This window comes from Eptesicus fuscus, chromosome 10, assembly GCF_027574615.1.
Source record: "Eptesicus fuscus isolate TK198812 chromosome 10, DD_ASM_mEF_20220401, whole genome shotgun sequence".
NCBI lineage: Eukaryota > Metazoa > Chordata > Mammalia > Chiroptera > Vespertilionidae > Eptesicus > Eptesicus fuscus.
In genome coordinates, this window is record NC_072482.1 from 64134926 (window position 1) to 64155575 (window position 20650).

The 20650-nt window shown below is 41.0% G+C and overlaps 1 protein-coding gene across 2 annotated transcripts in view; it reads right to left on the reverse strand.

The window, feature by feature from the left end:
* Positions 1 to 20650, reverse strand: part of HS3ST5 (heparan sulfate-glucosamine 3-sulfotransferase 5) — a 249101-nt gene that overhangs the window by 83448 nt on the left and 145003 nt on the right. The gene's annotated exons all lie outside the window — the stretch shown is intronic.

A 20650-nucleotide genomic window follows, 5' to 3' on the forward strand; every position in this document is an offset into this window, starting at 1 on the left:
TCACTAACAGAAGATGAGATGAAGTGATGGCTGCCACTTCCAAATCATCAACCTAAAGGATGTTAATTGCTCTTGGTTTCTGCTCCTCTGAGTGAGCACTGGAAGCTCCAATCATGAACAAGATGATTGAAAACAACATGTTAGGAACATGGATCTTAGAATAACGTAATGGAGCAGAGCCACCCCACCAACCCGAACTTCTCACTTCAAATTATTAGGTCAGCGATAATTAAACTTCTATTATATTTAACCTTCTGTTGTTTCGGATCTCTTTGTCCTTGCAAACATATCGTCCTTCATCCTAGTGTATGAAATCATGATTTCAGAATGATTTGATGTAGGAAACAAATACAAGCATCACCTCTCAAATAATGTAAATTTAAAGTTTCAGCTCTAGATAAAATAAAGTCATCTTTTCTAAACATTATAAATTCTTAGTTAAGCAGGAGTTTAGCATCTGGTATATATCCCCATCCTGAATTTACATGTAAAATCACAAGAGCTTTCCTAGGTCCTCAAACATAATCCCAAATGAGGTAAAGCACCTGGTAATTCAAAATCCGGGTAATTCTGTTCCTTCCAGTATGACGAAGAGACAGGCTTAGAATATGCTTCCCTTTTGCTGGTTAGAGGAACATGTTAGCTAAATGAGAAATGAAGTTATTCATGCCAAGAGGATGCTGGGATACTTTTGTCTTAGTGTTACTTTCAAATACAAGAATTTCTGTTCTATAGGGAGTAGGAATGGCTAATTATGTTTTTCTTGGCTGCCACCAAGTACTCTTGTTGAAAACTAGTCTTTTGTTCCTTATTGTCACCTAAACAGAATTAATGTAACAACACTTCCAATACAATGAACAGCTTTGGATGCCCTGTGGAGTTTGTTATAACCTGTGCTCTATTCATGCACACTGCAGCATTCACATGGACCTACATGTCACAGAGCCTCTGTCCACACAACCATTAACATAAAAACACCATGAGACCCATCAGGCTCCAGTCAGTCGCACATGGCGCAGAATGACTGTTGTTCAGTGTTTGTCTTCTCAAAGTTTTCTAAGATAGGCTATCCCACAAACAGATGCATAGAGACCCAACTGCCCTCTTTTTACTACTTCATATATAAGGTATTATGCAAGAGGAGGGGACCTGGGAAAGCTCCTGCAATGAGACCTTGACATGGAGAACTGGAGGAGAAAGCCCTCGTTCATTTTCACTCGAGAGAGGATTTGTGAAGAATGTGCAGGTTCACAAGGTATGTGGGCATGGTGGGAGAAGGTAGGGGACGTGCATTCTGTTGTGTACAATTAAAAAAAAAGGCCAAGAGAAGGAGATAATACCTAAGTGTAGGAAATGTATTCAATAGTTACAATAAAACTCTGAAAGAAAGCTTTGTCATTATCGTCATATTTATTTGTTTACTATTAAAGTATGAAGAAAAAATAGACAGAAAGGATAGTGAAAGTGTCTTTTGTAAATTACACCAGAAAACTTACGTTTTGGACATTTTTGAAACTCAGAGTATTTTGCTTGTTCCCGAAAGTGGGGATTCTAGTGTAACTAAGAAGATAAACATACTTAATATCCTCTCATCTTGATTTTTTTTTTTACGCTTTGTTTAAAGCATGAATAAAAAACCAGAAAACACAATTCTCTTGTACCTCTAAATCTTAAATGATCATTTCTCATGTCATTCAAATGAAGATTAATGCTGATAGAATGAAGCACCTATCAATGATGATGATAAAGTGTAGGCCTTACAAATTAACCATGTCGGATCAGAATTTCTTGGTATTGTTTATTGTGGGCAGCATGATTTGATCCAAAGAAGAGCTATCTGAAACCATGTAATAAAAAAATCTTTCCTAAAAGGGGGTTCTAGTGTATTGGCTATAAGATCAAATGTCAGTGTTCTTTGATCTTTGTTGCTCAGATGTTCTCATTATGTGGAGCAGAATTCAGCAGGTGTTTGATTGTTTATCCAGTAAAGGGGAAGGTGAGCTGGGATTAAATTGTTATGACATAGCTTTGTTTCAGCCCTGCTGAGTCTCACTGAATTTGGAATAATTGTGTTGGTGCAATAGCAATCTTGCTAAGTACAATAGGACATGGAAAAGCTTGGCTCAGAAACTAATGGACTACAGCTACCATCTGTGGGATTGAAACTAAACGCCTCTAAAAGAAATACTCATAAATGTAACTAGCCATCTTGCTGATTAGCTTTCTGGTGGACAGAATTCCAGTTGCCTGAATGAACCAGCACAACCCCTCTCTGGAAGCCAATAAGTATGAATAACCATTTGCTTCTGGATACACATTTGCCCAATAAATTCCAATATACGCAAAGTCCCTTTGAAAGAAGACACTTATAGTCAAATTATGTAAAATGTAGAAAATTGTATCAACACTTCACAAACTGCAAATTAAAATAGAAAAACATAAGTTCTTGTGCCAGTGTTTATAAGATTGTTCTTTTCCAATTCAACACATTCAGCTCTCCTTGTATATTCCATTCTTGTGGCTGAGCTAATTGTAAGCTGAAAAGTTCAAATTTATGTTCCTGAAGTTATTCAAAAGAAAATTTCAGTTCATTCTCAGTATTAGCACACCACAATTTTCTATTTTTAAAGAAAAAGAATGTTTGCAAGTGCACAGTTGTGTTTCTCTCAGTGCCCACATCTGCACAGCACACACTAGTAAGACTACATCAACTATTATTAGCCCATCGGCATTCTTAATTTCTCTACTTTTTGGCTTCAGAATTTTAAGCTTTTGAGGACACCATTCTTTTTTAAAATATATTTTTTATTGATTTTTTTGAGAGAGAGGAAGGGAGAGAGATAGAGAGATAGAAACATTGGTCCGCTGCCTCCTGCATGCCCCGTACTGGGATTAGAGCCCGAACCTGGGCATGTACCCTGAAACTGAACCAATGACCTCTTGGTTCATGGGTTGAAGCTCAACCACTGAGCTACACCAGCAGGGCGAAGACATCATTCTTTAACAATATCCAGTTAGGGGTAGATTTTTTGGATAAGTAAGAATAATTTCACAACTATGTGAGCTAAGCATGAACTGATTTTTAGAAAGAGTTTGAAACTCCAGAGCAAGTCTACAGATTTACTTTTCTCATCTCAGAATCTCATCGTGCAGCCCAAGGAAAATCCAGAGACTAAAGTGGATTTTGCTGAGAGTTTTTTAGGCGAGGGGGGTTAATACTGTCTCAGTTCTCTGCCTCTACACACTTTCTTCCTGTGGCCCAGCCTCCCAAAAGCAGGTGCAGTATTAGGTGGCCGCCCCTTGTCCAGTCAGTCCACATCTCAGCTGGGAGAGGCAGAGGAACTCAGCCTCATGTAGCCTTTGCTTCTGGGGGCTTTTGGTTGTGATTCTAAAGCTCGTCCCTTGTCTTGGTTTATTGCATCTCAGTGTTGTTAACTGAATCTACCTGGGAACCTGCCTAATGATTTCCACTCCCTTTAGTTTGTCCCATGTTAGTTCTGGTCTCCCCCAACCACAAGAAGGAGTTGAAGCCTTGCTTCTGACCGCCAGCCAATGGTTGAGGCCCTGTGTGTTTGCTTGAATGGTCCCAGTTGCTCTATTTAACTTGTCCCTTGAAACACCCCTTTATTGCCTAATGTCTATGGTATTGGTAACATGGTGACTGGTCTCTGTCTCCTAGCCTAGACTTTCTCAGAGTTCTAACAGCTGACATATATTCTCCTGTATGTCCCATGCTGGTGGGGGAGCACCAGGTCCTGGCCCCCTGAGTCTGCCCTGCTTTAGGATGGCTAATTCGATATTGTTTAACAGCCTCCTCTCTAAGTGATAATAGGTTGGAATGTTTACACATCCCATTAGAATTCTGTTGCGCTTCCTGATTTTCCAAATGCTGTCTCTTTTTCTGTCTCCATTGATATACTCTTCCTTCCCACCCATCTGTTGAAAAACTCTGTCCCCTCCTGATGGCAGGAATTGCCTGATCCCTCTCTTCAAATTCATGTCTTCAACTGGGCAGACTACCATCACACCATTCTGGTGGGGAGATCAAGCTTTGGTCCTGGACTCTCACATTCTCTTATTTCACTCTAGTTAACTCTTCGGTGCTCAGCCAACTAGGATGGAAGTAGCAGTAAGGTAAAACTATGGGGCCAGTGCAAAATTTAAGCAATTTTCACCTCTGTTTCTTGTATTTCAAGTTCCTGGGACCTCTTTTCTCCTCCCTTTTTCTTCTTCTATCAGATCAGGGACTCAACTAGATCACTTTATTAATAGCTACTACCTCAGTACTCATAGAAGTCCTGCAGGCTGGACAAAACCAGGCCCATATGCAGATGAGGACGGTAAGGCACAGAAAGGTCAAGATTATTTTGGTTGCAGCTCTTTGCAGTTCAGACCCTTCAAGTAGGCAACACTGAACAGGGAGGAATTACATAGGGGACCCGAGGGAACTGAATGTACATGGGGTCAAGAGGGGTTGAGTGGGGAGTGGAGAGGATCACAAGGGAATTTTAGTTCCCGAGTCAGACAGTGGGCTGAAGCTAAGGCATATCCAGCTGCTGGAGATTTGGCTGTACTACTAATGCTTGGGGGTGGAACCGGGGCAGAGATGGAAAGATCTGCGTATTAAAGGCTATGTCTGGAGCGGTTCATCTGTTGGCCAGCCCTGACCTTTTGCAGCATGACTAGAGAATCTTGTGATCAGTTATGCCGCCCGCCCCAGGGAGCAGAGGGGAGTGTCGGTTTGCTTATTATCTGACCCTGCTCTTCTTGGTTTCAGGATAAATCATCCAATCGGCAGTATTTATAACTTAAAAGAAACCCCAAAAAGGAAAAAACTGGTAAAACTTGCATTGGATATATTAAAGCAACATTAATTGTAAATGTGACTTGCTTACTATATTTGACTAAAGGGCTTACAGGACTCTCCAAGATCAGACCACCCTGCCTCATCACCCTGCCTGATTTAATAGCGACCAATTATCCCTTCCCCTTCCCCCATTCCCACCACACCACTCGCCTTGCTTGGGGGAAGGCAGAGGTAGGCACACCCAGACACTCACCAAGTTCTTCACATGCCTTAGGCATTTGCTAGTCAGGCTTACTTTTCCTGAATGCACTTCACTCAGTAGGCTTTGCTCCTTTGGCCTCTGTGAAACTTATGTCACTGAAAAGTCTTCCATGAGAACACAACCTTAGTTCTCCCATCCCCTTGGCACTCCTTGCCTACTTGACTTTGCCTTCTCTTTCCCCACTGTCCTTGTTATATGTTTGTTTACTGTCTGCCCCTCTCATGCCCCATCCCCATTCTCTCCTGGGATGTTTACGGACATTGACCCAACACATAAGAGCCTCCCAGTGAGTAGTAGGTGCTCAAACAGCATTTGTTGAACAAATTCATGCTAATTATTACATGAAATAATCTTTCTCATGCTTAATGCTAATATAGTTTGACTATTATGTCTTATCTTATTATGAGACTAAATTGTGATAGTGACTGTCTTAATAAAGTATCTCTTTCTTCATCTTCTCCCCCAATTTTAAGTGGCCTAAAAGATATAATAATCTGTATATATAAAAGCCTAAGCGACCAGATGACCAGATGACTGGCTGGTTGCTATGACATGCACTGACCACCAGGGAGCAGACGCTCAGCGCAGGAGCTGCCCCCTGGTGGTCAGTGTGCTCCCACAGTGGAAGTGCTGCTCAGCTGACCAATGGGCACAAGATGCTGGGCTCATGGCTGGCTGGCGAGCACAGCTGCAGCGGTGTGAGCCTCTCCCATGGACACTCCCCTTGCATGTCCCTCCCCAATCCAGACTGGGACCGTGGTGGCAGGTGCAGCTGAGCCGGGATGAGCGGGAGCGGTGCAGCACCTGGCTCGGGCTCGGGTTCCTCCCCGGCTGCCTGCCGCTTCGCACACTACTATATCCCTCAGGGGATGTAGGACTGCCGGTTTGACCCCCGCAGGCCAGGCTGAGGGACCCCACCAGTGCACGAATCCATGCACTGGGTCTCTAGTAGGATATAAGCACATCTCAAGAATGAAGGAACAAAAGAAAACAGTAGTGAAGTGAAGTCTGTGTTAGAATAATAAGAAAAGAAATTTGTCTTTTATTAATAACAAGCTAGTGGACTCTATTCAAAACTTGGAAAAAGTCCCAAAACAAAACAACCCCCACCCCCCCCAATACAAAACAACAACAACAATAAAACACAAAAAACACACTACTCATTAGTTCTATTTGGTCCTTGTGGAAAAATGTGTTTCAATTCAGGTCTTGTTACTTATTATTTGTGTACATGGGCACATTACTTAATTTCTCGGGTTCTGACTTTCTGTAAAGTGGATATAAATATAGTGTTGACCTCATGGCTCTGCTGGAAATTAAATGAGAACAGAGTGTATTGAAGTCCTCAGTCCCTGGCCCATGTTCTTAGTGGGAGGTGGGAGACAGGGGTGTGGGGTGTCCCGCATGGCTCTGCCACGGACCGTGCCATCTGCTCCGCAAAACAACTAGCTCCTCAGCTCTACCCTCGAAGTAACAAAGCCACTGTGAGAAGTAGTGCCCATGAAACGACCCATTATATCCTAGGCCTAAGTGACCTTATATCTTTTTAAAAGAAAAATTACCCAGACGTGGTCCTTTTTACATCTCCTTTAAACACAAATTTCATCCACTTAAACTAGGCCTCGGCTTGGTGTGAAATGTGAGGATAAACACACCTTACGTTTACAGATTGAATTTGGAAGCAGTACTTGCACGCAGAGTTCCGACAACCCCCTAAGTGAATTTGCTGTGCTTTACCCTGGTGCGCCAACCGGAGCTGCCTGAGGAAATGAATGAGCTGGCCTGGGCGGGCGATACTGTAAATAACAGCCACCAGGAAAAAAAATCCCGAGGAAAATTAATTTTCAACAGTGGAACAGAGCAGGGAAAACAGAACTCGCTTGTCCTGCTTATGATTTATAACATGTCCCCTTTTAACTCACAATAATGAATCACCGGCTTCTCCTCCAGGAGTTGATTCTCTCTGCGTTTGGCTCTGCATATATGCACACGCAAGAACCTGAACCCTCCTGTCCTTTGGGATTCCTGTCTGGGATGCTTCCACATCCTATTCTTTTCTCTTTGTTATTTATTTTAAAGCCCATTCTATTCTTTTCAACATTAACAACAACAACAACATCTCCGCAGGGAACTTCTTCCCCATTCTTGTTTCTTCAGAATTCTCAGCTAAATTTCTTCAAGAGGCAAGTTTCCAACAACTGGAGTAGAGCAAAAAATTCACATTCTCCTAAAGAATATTTTTATGATTCAGAGATAAATGTCAAGCCAGTGATAAAAACTCATTAAAAAAAACGATCAAAAGTGGCATGTATTTTGTAGTTGTATTTAAGTTTTAAAATATGTATTTAACAGATCTTTGAGTAACTCTTACTAATATAGTTACATAATGTGTTATTTAGTAATCATATTTGCCTGGAAGCCCATCAACCCGTAGTTATGTTTTTATTTATCATCTGTCCCTTGACTTGATCAATGCCAACCTGTTCTTAGCAAAGTTTCCACAGATTTATTCCCTTGTTGCCAAAGCTGGTGGTTGCACTTCTCAATACCCAGGCTGTTTCACACCTTGGCAGCATCTGCCACTACTGACCATTCATTCCTTCTTCTAGAAACATTTTATCCCATTGGTCATGGTAAGCACACACTTCACATTTTCTTACCACTTCTGTGGCTTCTAATTCGGGTTCTTCTTCTTCCACCTATATTTTAAATATGGCTTTTCCTCAGTGCTCCATTCTAGGCTGCTCTCTTCTCACTCTAAGCTCTGCTTAAGCAACCTGCCCTATGCCCACGGATGCTGCAATTACCTTGCTATTTACATCTTCATCTAAGATTTCCCTCCTGAAGTCAAAGCTATTTATTCAACACATACTTAGATAACACAGCACTTCAACCTGACCTTGCTCCAGTGCAATTCAGTTGTCCTTCCACCTCCACCTTCTCTTCCTTCTGCATTCTCCCCTTTAGTAATTGCTATGACTAAGCATCCCACTGTCCAGGTTAGGGCTATGGTATGGTACCATCCTAGATTTCCAAGTGAGGTGCTTTCTATCCATCCTCTTTTCTCTGTTCCCACTGCTGAGACCTGAACTACCTTCTACCCTGTTTACTATCAGGACCACTGCTACCTTCTACCCTGTTTACTATCTTTCTACCTCCTGTCTTGTTCCACCTGCCCTCCCCCCACTCCATTCCCATTCTTCACCAAGAATGGTCTAATACACACATCTAATAAAGATACTCTAATTAAAAAAATATTCAATAGCTTCTCATTATCCTCAGGATAAAGTCCAAAGTCCAGTCTGTAAGGCCTTAATGGACTGGTCCCTGTTTGCCTTTTTAGCCTTATTTCTTTCTTCTTGGCACGTTTTCTTTTCTTTTTTTCATCCATTGCCTTCTAAGCTTCAATTTTTTTGAAAATCTTCCAGTCCTAAAATGTTGTTTCCTCTGCCTGGTATGCTCTTATTCCTGAACATCCCTTACCCCACTCTCCCTTACATGGTTAAGGCCTAGGCATCATTGGGTGTCCGTTGTTGAGCTGTCACTTCCTCCAGGAAGTTTTCCTGAAGTGTCTAGATCTCCCCTTCATGCCTACTCACACTGTACTTTAACTGCCAGAGGACTTTCAAGCCACATCAGCTCTGTGTGCCCAGGGGCAGAGTTTAAAATGTGGTGGAATACTCATGCCTTGTATAGTGCATTGCCCATAGTCTACTGCATCAATATTTGTGGAAAAATTAATAAAAGGAAGAATAACATCTAGCTGTCAGGTTCTAATACACTTTAGAGCATACCTATCTATCCATAAAGTATGAGCAGCAGAATCTTTACTATCTTTAGACAGAGGTTGTAAAAATACCATCTTAAAATTAAAAAAGACAACAATAATACCACCCTACATTTACTGAGCATCACAAGCAGTGCTGACATATGCTATGTGTGAAGTGCTTCACATATGCTATGTCCTTTGTTCTCACAGTGATCTTTGAAGTAGGGGCTATTTTCTCCACATTACAGATGAAGTGAGTAAGGCTAAAGGAGATTAATAATTTGGCCAAAGTCAGCTGGCAGAGCCAAGATTCTATGCAACCCCCAGAACTCTGTCCTCCAAAAATCATTCCACAAAATGGATAATGTGTACAAGAGAAATGTATGGAATACTTGCATTGTGTAAAATACCCCAAAGGATGTGTACACACAGTCCCTGCACCCCTTCAGTGAAAACAACCAGCAACATTGAAGAGCGGGCCTGTTTTGCATGTCTCGTTATTACCAACAGCATGGCAAAAAATGTTCTGTATATCACAGAACATATAGGGGAAACCAGAAAACTTTCCAGCTCTTCTGCATCAGATACTGTAATTTTATTATTTAGCAAATAATGTGAATGCTCAGGTTCATTAACAGTCACATCCATATGTAAATGCAAATAGTGAAGTATAATGGAAAACCAAGTGGCAGATTTTCATTATCTGCCTTTTGTTGAAATCTATGCCAATGTTCTCCATTGTCAACACGTACTGAATTGCAGAGTTCTAGGCCTGAAATAAACCTGGAAATTATTTACTCCAGTTCTCCCCAATTATTTTTTAGCTTGACGTCCAAAGGAAAATAACTAATGAGTATAAGAAAGTACCAGGACTCGGGGAAACTCATTGGCAGTATCTGCAAAAGTGCACCTGTGCCCATCCTGAGATCCAGCTAGTCCACTCCTGGGAATATACCAACATATATGATTTTATAGTATATATACAATACAATATTGTGTTTATATATTTATGATACGCAGGGTGGGGCAGAAGTAGGCTTACCATTGTTCATATAGGAAATAATACAATAATCCATATATATATAAAAAGCCAGAGGCCATCACGAGGAAACAACCGAATGGACGACCGAACAGGCTGCATGGGGCGACCAGACCGGCTGGGAGGTTAGAGAGGGATGACCAAACAACTGAACAGCAGGCTGCGTGGGGCGACAAGGCCGGCAGGGAGGGAAGTGAAGGACAACCAAATGACCAAACAGGCTGCATGGGGCAATCAGGCTGGCAGGGGGGGTTAGTGAAGGATGACCAAACGACTGCACAGCAGGCTGCGTGGGGCAACCAGGCCTGTGGGTGGGGCAGTTGGGGGCAACCAGGATGGCAAGGGGGGCAGTTAGGGGTGACCAGGTCAGCAGATGGGGGCAATTAGGGGTGACCAGGCCAGCAGGGGCGGCAGTTAGGGGCGACCAGGCTGGCAGAGGGGGGCTGTTATGGGCGACCAGGCCAGCAGAGGCGGGCAGTTAGGGGTGACCAGGCCAGCAGGGGCGGCAGTTAGGGGCAACCAGGCCAGCAGGGGTGGCAGTTAGGGGCGACCAGGCCAGCAGAAGGGTTAGTGAGGGACGACCAAATAACCGAACAGCAGGCTGCGTGGAGTGACCAGGCTGGCATGGGGGGCAGTTAGGGGTGACCAGGCCGGCGGGGCGGGGAGGCAGTTAGGGGCAACCAGGCCGGTGGGGGGGGCAGTGAGAGGTGACCAGGCCAGTGGGGGGGCAGTTAGGGGTGACCAGGCCAATGGGGGTGTGGCAGTTGGGGGCAATTAGGCTAGCAGGCAGAGGTGGTTAGGGGTGATCAGGCTGGTGGGGGGGGGGGGCGGGCAGTTAAGGGCGATCAGGCAGGCAGGCAGGTGAGCGGTTAGGAGCCAGTGGTTCAGGATTGTGAGAGGGATGTCCGACTGCCGGTTTAGGCCTGATCCCTGGGATTGGGCCTAAACCAGTAGTTGGACATCCCCTAAGGGTTCCCGAATGGAGAGGGTGCAGGCTGGACTGAGGGGACCCTCTCCCCCTGTGCATAAATTTCGTGCACCGGGCCTCTAGTTAATAAATAATAATATAAGAGTAAAGTGTTTCATGTACTCACAACTGTAAACCTACTCTTGCCCCAACCTGTATGAATAGATGTATATGTAATGCTCAGACAATTTTTTTTGGCCAAACCCCAAACAGAAATCAATCTAGTGATCATCAATAGAATAGGAAAATAAAATATGGTACATTTAAGCAATGGAATATACCATGTATTGATGTCAACAAAGTACAACAGAATCCAACCACGTGGATGAATCTCAGAAACATTAGCAAAAGAAGTAATAATTTCATTGCAATCTTATAAATTTCAAGAAACAGCCTAATGTAAACTATGATGTCATAAATCAGAAGAATGGTTACTGGGGGTGGAGGGTGGTGTGTGATTAACTGGAAGGGGCAGCAAGGTTGTTTATTGGAATGTTGGTGATTCCTATCTTGATTTGAGTGCTGGTTATATCCGTGTGCTTACTCTGTGACAATCCATTGAGCTGTATATTTATTATGTGTGCATTTTTCTGTGTGTATGTTATTCTTTCCCTCAAAAGAAGAAACTTTGGAATTCTCATTATTAACTTCAAACATTATAAAAAATTCTCTGACACAATGTGAAAAATTTATGGAATGCTTCAAATCTTAATTCTGCTAAAACTAACATTTGTTTCAGTCATATCAACAAAAACAAATACTTCAGTTTTGAAACCATTTGCTACAGAAACAAATGTGTTTGATGAGAAAACAAAAACAATATTTCCTTTGGCAAGCATTTGTTGTATTGGAGGAAGCAAATATAAACCTTTCAAAGTGTTACCGAATTTGCTTAGATGCTTAGCTTACTCAAAATTCAGAATTTTGTGGAACTATATTTTGTAAAAACTGTATCTACACAAATAACTTTAACAGAAATAAAAAGATTGAATGCCTAAACTGTTGCTATGGCCATGTCCCACTGCACACAGTTTTATAATGCCTGGCAGGTATTAGGCATTCAAAAATATTTGCTATCTGAATAAAAATATAGTACACTGAATGCTCTTTAGAGTAAGTACTTCTAATTAATCTTTCCCACATAGAGGTATTTTTAAATACTTGGTAAATAGGAGGTTACCTATACTGCTTTACTATTTTAGTAGACATATAATGAAGAACAATGACTGAAAAATAAATCTCTATCAAATGCTAATTATTATTATTGTTTACAAAATACCTATATATGATAGAATATCACTAAATGATCTCTGAAGCAACAAATCATTTCAGTTAAAGAATATTTATTAAATAAAAGCTTGAAAGTCATTAAGACCTTAGAAAAATGAACCATCCCTTCCCTACTCGGTCCACTATATTTAGAGAAAAAAAAATTAAGACAAGAGTATAACTCTCCCTGGAAATAATCATGTATTAAATTGGTGTCAAGGAAACCTTACAAAATATTAGCTTTCAGGGAAAAACACAATTTATAATTTGTACTTTTAAGTAATATATTCTTACTATGACTCTAAAATCTGTCTAGGCCACCATTAACATTTTGAAAGAAAATTCTCCAGTTCTTACCAAACAGAAATAAATAATACCTGACAACAGCATTAGTGAACATAAACATAAAATTACCTGTTATTAAAAACGGAGCACATTTTTCTCAAAGAAATATATTACTCAGCTGTAAAATAGTATGTTTGCCATTCACACTAATGTTTCAACATTATGGTTCAATCTTCTAAAAAGCTGACATGGAAAATAATGGCCTAATAAACTAATTCATCATAATGTGCAAAAGAAACTGCTGGAATAAATTGTAATAACCTTTCAAAAACTAGCAGCTTTTAAAAGTATTAATTCCTACTTCAGATAATTGGAAAGGACACCTGGGTGGGTAGGCAATATTTTTTATGGGATTGCTCTGTCAGGAGCTCAGATTGTCCCTGGACTCAGCAATGATCATTTAGCACTAAATGACAGTGAATCTTGCAAATAGGTCTTCTAGATGGTGTTTGCCATAAATTACCAAACTCAACTTCCCTCAAGGTCAGTCAAATGAGAGGGCAGGTATCAAATGGCCTTTGTGGAGACCTAGAGTGATCCTTGGTTTCATAAATGGACAATAGTTGTGTTGGCTGCCATAAAATCAACTTAATGCACTGACAACATAAATTACCATCAAACTTTGACAACTTTTGTTCCTAGAAAACAGCTGAAGAATGCTTTTTATCAAAGCAGGGGGAAATGGATAACAATATGTTTTGCTCTCTAGCAGATCATAAATATTTTTAACAATGCTAAGTGGAGAATGAATTAATATTGGAAGCCACAATATGTTTTACTTGATGCATTAAAAACAGTATCTAAGTAATATTAAAGTGACACCTGCTTTTTAAAATTACTGATACATATATAGATCACAGTAATTCAATGGAGAGAGAGAGAGAGAGAGAGAGAGAGAGAGAGAGAGAGAGAGAGAGAGAGAGAGAGAGAGAGAGTTCTGAGGAACAAGGTTGTATTTGCCTGGCGCTGGGTATTTTTACCAAACCTAAATAACCAAAAAAAATATTTCTTTCTTTCTAGTCTTATTTGATCAATGAAGTCCACTGGACCTAAAGGAAAGATAAATTCTTCAGCTCTCATACTACCCATAATAAATCATTAATTCACTTTCTTTATGGCTCAGTTTTCCCATCAAGTACAATAATTAAACACGGACATTTTGAAGACAATGGGATTTATCCTGGGAGGAAGCACCAAATATATCCAAACTGCTAGAGAATCATATCAACATACTTGTAAAAGTGATCTAATGTAGACAACCAATAAACAGTTTTTAAAAGTCACTTTGGTAGAAAACATAACAATAGCTAAATCAATAAATTAGAATTTTGGAAACAAATTGAACATCATCATTTAGCTCAATTTACATCACTCATCTAAGCATTCTGCCATCCTATAACTGTATTATTATTACTATAACATAAAGCTACAAATATTTTCTCAGGCATTTTTATAAAAGTATTATCTCTTTGGGAGCAGGATTTCACTGTAAATTTGCCTAGAAAAAAAAGCTACATTGAATAAAAGCAAGGCCTTCCTGGAATCCAGTGGTGTCTCAGAACACGAATATTATGTATGATGTCCAATTAATTCGAAAACAAAATTTGTAAACGATATAACTTCCCAAACAGAATTTAAAATTAATTATTTTGTGTCTTTCTCTCCTATATCTAGTCATCGCCTTCTCTCGTCTTTCTTTGCCCTACCTCTCGCATTTATTTTCTTCCTTCTGGTCCCACTGTCACTTTTATCCAAAACCTCATCACCTTAGAACTGAATTATTGCCGTAGTTTCTTTGCTCTTGTTCTCTCTGTACAAATTCATTCTGCCCAGTTCTGCCAAATTTATCTTTTTTTTAAAGCACTGTTTAATTATGTCATTTCCCTGCTCAAAAATTTTCAATGACTCTCATCACCTTGAGGCCAAAGGCCAGAGTCTTTAGCTGGAATCAGAGCCTCTGGCTATCTGGGCTCACCTCCTTTTCCAATCTTGTCTTTTCCAGTTCCCTTGAACAAGCCTTCAGGATAATAAATGCACCTGCTGCCGGCCGCCTCCACCCCAAGTGCCTGCCTGGCCAGTGCCGTCCATCCTCTCTGTCTAGACAGTGGCCTTTTTCTGTGAAGCCTTTTTCACTTCTTTAACCCATAGTCAGCACCTCCAGCCATGAAATTGTAGGAGTCTTATTTTTTCCTTCTTCTTTTTCATTAAACACAGTTTATTTCACTGTTCCCATGTTACTTAACTTCAAGTTTTTTTTTTTTTTTTTTTTTTTTTTTTTTTTTAATATATATTTTATTGATTTTATTACAGAGAGGAAGAGAGAGGGATAGAGAGTTAGAAACATCGATGATAGAGAAACATCGACCAGCTGCCTCCTGCACACCCCCCACTGGGGATGTGCCCGCAACCAAGGTACATGCCCTTGACCGGAATCGAACCTGGGACCTTTCAGTCCGCAGGCCGACGCTCTATCCACCGAGCCAAACCGGTTTTGGCTTAACTTCAAGTTTTGTTGCTTAATGGTTTCCATGTCTTTTTCCCCTAATTAATTTATAAAGCTGTTTGAGGTCAGGGTCTGCGTTCTTATTCTCTGCCAATCTCCCTAGCATACAGTTATGAAAATAGTGGGCAATCAGTGATACTTGTTTAATGAATGAATGCAAAATGCTGCTCTAGGCTTCTCGTAAGATTAGGATGAAAGATAGTTGTGTTTGTAACTTGCGGTATTCAGAACAGCAATTTATGCATGAGGGGAGGTTTTCTGGAGTTTCATAAACCCGTTTTAATTTTTAAGTTCTTAGTAGAATTCTAGATTGTAAAATATAAGCTGAGCACATGAGAGTTATAATGTTAAAATCTGACTTTGATGTAAACTTGAGCACCTTAGGATAAACACAAAGTGGTGCATATTTATTGAATTAGTACTAATTTTCCGAAAGTTCCTTACTAACAGAAAGTTCAATAATTTCTAAATAAAACTGAAATCAGTTTAAGACATTCAGAGAAAAAAATATAAGTATGCAGCAGTCCAGAGTCTTTAGTTTATAAAAGTTTTATATTTTAGCTTATAATATTCTTAGAAAAAACATGGATGTTGAACTCGACAAGACCTGAGTTGGAAACCCAGTTTTGCTACTTATCAGGTGTGCCATCTTATGTCAGTAATTAAATATCTCACAGGGACAATGGGAATGCTAATATCCAATTCATTTGAAAATCTGAGTTGGAGTCTCTTTTAAGCTGTATATTAGGGTAAGGAACTTAGGACACCTAGCCCAGTACATGGCACATTAATAAATTGTAGCTATTATTATTGTATGTATGTGTGTGTGTGTTTAACTTTTTACCTCCCATCCTCTATGGAGGCAAATGGCTTCCCTAATAGTTAAAAGCATGAGCACAGGAGTCTCAAAATCTGGGTTTGAATTGTGGTACTACCTTTTTATTGGTTTACTCAACTATTTCTTAACCTATCTGAACCCCAGTTATATAGGAGGACATATAAGGAAAACAAAATATCCTTGCAGGGACATTCTGAAGACTAAGAATGATCTATTTTAAACCTACCAGACCTGAGGCTCTGAACCTAACTGTCCCCTATACCTGGGCTCCTGAGCATTAAAGAGAAAAAATCTTAGTTACATTAGATAAATGTTAGTTACATTCAAACAAGTGGTTAGAATAAGATGGAACTTGGAGACATTGTAGAAAATAGGTCTAGGCAAAGTACCGAAAATTAGGTACAGCGATATAGCGGCAGATTCGGAAATTACCGAAAAATCGGTACAGCAGTCTGGTAGCTTTAAAGGGTCTAGGACAGAACGGGCACTCTATGAATAGCAGATTTTATAATTCTTACTAGTGGCCCAGTGCATGGATTCGTGCACATTGAAAGGGAAATAATTAGAAGAAATATTTTAATATTGCTATTTGCCCTTTCTCCCTCAGTGCCTGGGAGCCAAGTGGTAGCCCCACCCACTGTGGCCTGGGAGCAGGGCGGTGGCCCCATCCCCTGCTGCCACCGCTGGTTGCTGTCTGCAGGGCGATTGGCAGGGCGATCAGGCCTCTGCCTGGCTCCCTCAGCACCTGGGAGCTGGGCAGTGGCCCCTTCCCCTGCTGCTGGTAGCCATCTGTGGGGCAATTGGCGGGGGCGATCGGGCCCCCGCTCGCACCTGCCTTGGCCTGGCACTGCCTGCTCACCTGCTCCACCATCCCTCCGCGGTTCTGCTCACGTCGGGGCCCATCAGGGATGGCAGTGCCTCCACTGCCGCCCACTGCCAGCACTGCATCGCCAATGCCTGCCATGTTCCGCTCCATCCCCTGGTCAGCGCATGTCATAGCAAGTGGTCAAACTCCCAGTCTCCCAGTTGAACCACCACCGAGGGGACAATTTGCATATTAGGCTTTTATTATATAGGATGAGTCTTGTCCTGGACAGGTACCATCCTGCTATATATTGAAGAACCCATGTTCACAAATATTTTTTAAGTAATAGAAGTAGGAAAATTTTTCTCTATTATATTTCACTACTTTGCAAAAAAACATAATTTGGTATTGTAAAAATTATTTTTATAAATATTTGTATAGTGACTTATAATTTACTAGAGGCCCAGTGCATGAATTCATGCATGGGTGGGGTCTGGCCAGCCACCCTGCTGATCAGGCTGGGCCGGCACAGGGTGAGGGGATGTGGGGGGGCCAATAGGGGCCGGGCCAGTGGGGGCGGGGGGCCACAGGCAGTTGGCCGCCTGGCCCGCCCCTGATCAGAGGGGGGAGGGTCAGTGGTAGGGCTGGCTGGGAGGAGGGGCCATGAGAGGTTGGGAGGGCTGATTGGGGCAAATCGGACCCGTTGGCTTCTGCAGTGTGTGTCATAGTGATCAGTCATTCCGGTCGCTTGGCTTTTATATATATAGATAAGGAATACACTCTAAAAATATTCCTCAAATTAGCCATTTGTTGCTCCATTACACCAATCATTATCCTTACAAGCCATTCCACCATCAAGGTGCTTAATAATTAACAATAATGATAAAGTTCAAATATTAAAGAGGCTATTATAATAGGTTAAATGTGTTATTGTCATAGGCTATATTTTTCAAAATACTTGACAGTTAAAATTGGTCAGATGCAATTGAGCAATTGATCATAGATTCTCCATCTCAGCCATAGATCTTGGAAGTGGAGGCTTCCTCTAGGCAAGCTTTGACAAAAGACACTTACGAAAGTGGTTTCTTAATTTCTCTTTGATTTTTTCAATACTGTTTAAAATATCAGCTAGGTTGCCTGTTCTCAATCAAGTTAAAATACAATTTAAAAAAAATCCGGTAGATGGTTTCTGGAATTTATCATGTAAACAAAGGAAAAGAAAGAATATGGGTATATTCTTATAGTAAACTAGAGGCCCGGTGCACAAAATTCATGCACTGGGGGAGGGATCCCTCAGCCCAGCCTGTGCCCTCTCACAGTCCGGATGCCTCGCTCCTTACTACCTGCCTGCTCACTCCTTATCGCTTGGCTCGCTGCTCCTTAGCACTTCCGCAGAGGTGGGAGAGGCTCCCGCCACTGCCACTGCGCTCACCAGCCGTGAGCCTGGCTTCTGGCTGAGCAGCACTCCCTCTGTGGGAGCGCACTGACCACCAGGGGGCAGCTCCTGCGTTGAGTGTCTGCCCCCTGGGGGTCAGTGCGCATCATAGTGACTGGTCATTCTGGTCGTCCTGCCGTAACGGTTGCTTAGGCTTTTATTATATAGATAACTTCCTTAAATCTAAATACATGCAATAGGTCATATGATGAGATTCATTATTCTATAAACTCAGTAGGGATGTAATTAAATGCTAAGAAATGGAAAGCACTTTACAGTTTTATAACACTATCATAATAAGTGAGGCATATGGTTATTTAGTTTATTAACTAAATGTGTGCCATAGTTTATTAACTCATAAAATACATCTACTTCCCTTCAATACAAGACATCGGCAACAAATGAAGTGCCATTAATTTCTATGAAAAACTTTTGAAGAAATTGTTTCAAGTATCCCACTGAGGCCCTTAGGGGTTTTAGGTACTCTGGGAGGTACACATGTAGTTTATTTTATTTTTTGATCTTTGTTTTTAAAATATCTTTATTGTTGAAAGTATTCCATATGTCTCCCTTTCCCCCCATTAACCTCTTCCAGCCCACTCCCACCCCCTATGGTACACAGGTAGTTTTAGAACCATGTATTTAAGGATAATATTACTCTTAATCCTTCAGATGAGTAGCTTGCCACACAACCATCCCTTATACTAGATACATGGCTGCATATACAACAGTCCTGATTTCCAATGTTTTGTCCTATATATCCAGTGTTTGGTTTAGTAATTGTGGCCATTATAGCTACATTTTAAAACATGATCTAACATATTATAAGGATAACTGACAACTGAACAGCCTTGAATCAGCACTGGTGCTACAGTAATCTCTTCTAGATCTGCCCCCAGATGATTCCACAGGCATGGCATTTCTTTGTCTTCGGTCTTTACTTCCTTTCATTGCTTCCACCTTCCTCCCATCACCTGCTAGGGAATTCAAACCTTTTGGGGACTTCTTACCTGTTTGAGTGTTTATGTTCACCAGACCCATAATTATAGCTTATGTCTATAGTATCAATGATAATTTTGAAGCTATTTACAAATAAAATATTTTGATACTCAAAATAACTGAGGAAACTGAGGCATAAGGAGGCACATGCATCACCTGAAGTTGTGTCAAGAGGATCTGCCTCATGACTGAATCTGAGCCTCACTTTACCCCATTACTGCCTCATCATTTCTTGGTCTTTGGGTTAGACTTACATTGGAAATTCTTTCCCACCAGTTGTGTGATTTTTAAATATGTTGGTTAAACTATTTGAATTTTAGCTTTTTGGTTGGTAAATGGGGCGTAACAATCCCTGCTTCATAGGGTATTTTGAAGATTAAATGAAATAATGTTCACAAAGTAAAAAAGGACACCCCAACAAACCTATAATAAGATAAGCATTCAAAAATGTTAGTTCTTCCAATCCCTTCTCATGGAAATATTTTACCTGAAGGTAGTTTCTTTAGGTCCACAGAGGATTTCTAAAGCTACTCTGTAATTAAGCGGTGGGCCAGGAGGGCAGAGTATACTTAATGTATCAGCAGGGTGACAAAATTTAATTTAACCGAGGATTTATCAATCATCTACTACATCCCGGCGCAGTGCTCAGTGCTACAGATGCACTAATGAAGCAGCAGCGGCCAAGGAATTTTGGCAGCGACAAGAACAAGACTTGATGATTTCCTAGAAAATGAAGAGATTCCAAGAAGGCTAGTCTGCCAAGTTTAACAGAGCTCTTGGTAAATTCTCCAAAATAAGTTAAAATAGAATAAAATGATTTTAAAATTTATAAATTTTGTAGTTTACTCTTTGATGGCAAGTGAATATATTTTATTCACTTGCTAGTAATATTCACCACCTCTCAGGGCCACAGGGCTCCTGTTTGTAGGATGGTGATAACGGTATTTTATAGCATTATGAGAAAACTGAGATGGAATATTACTGTGTCTACAGTAGTAACTAGGTAATGATTTTTTGAGTGTTTTATGTGTATTAGATATTCTAAGCCTTTTAAAATTTGTTAGCTCATTTGAACTTTACAACAACTCAAGGAGATGGGTAGAATTACTACTCCTATTTTAGAGATGTAGACATTAAAGCACAGGAAGTTTTTTTTCAAACAACCTTGACCAGAGCACCCAGCTAGTAATTGGCTGATCGGGAACTCAAACTTAGGCAGTGTGGCTTCAGGCCCTGTGTTCTTCACCCCTGCCCTCTGTTGCCTCACTTCATCATCACAGCTCATTACATGCCCATTTCTGCTGCTCTGGCAGAGCAGCATCGAACAGACTGTCAAACTACAGCAGGAAGGCTGGGGAGGGTTAGGGTGCGGGGGGAGGTAAGAGATCAACCGAAGGACTTGTATGCATGCATATAAGCATAACCAATGGACGCAAGATACTGGGGCGGGGGGTAGGGGAGGCTGGAGGAAGGTCAATGGGGAAAAAAAAGGAGACCTATGTACTACTCTTTGTAATACTTTAAGCAATAAAAAAAAAATAAATAAAAAGAATGTGGCAGATCCTGCCTTTCCAGAAATAAACAGGTGCACTGAGGACACAGGACATATGCA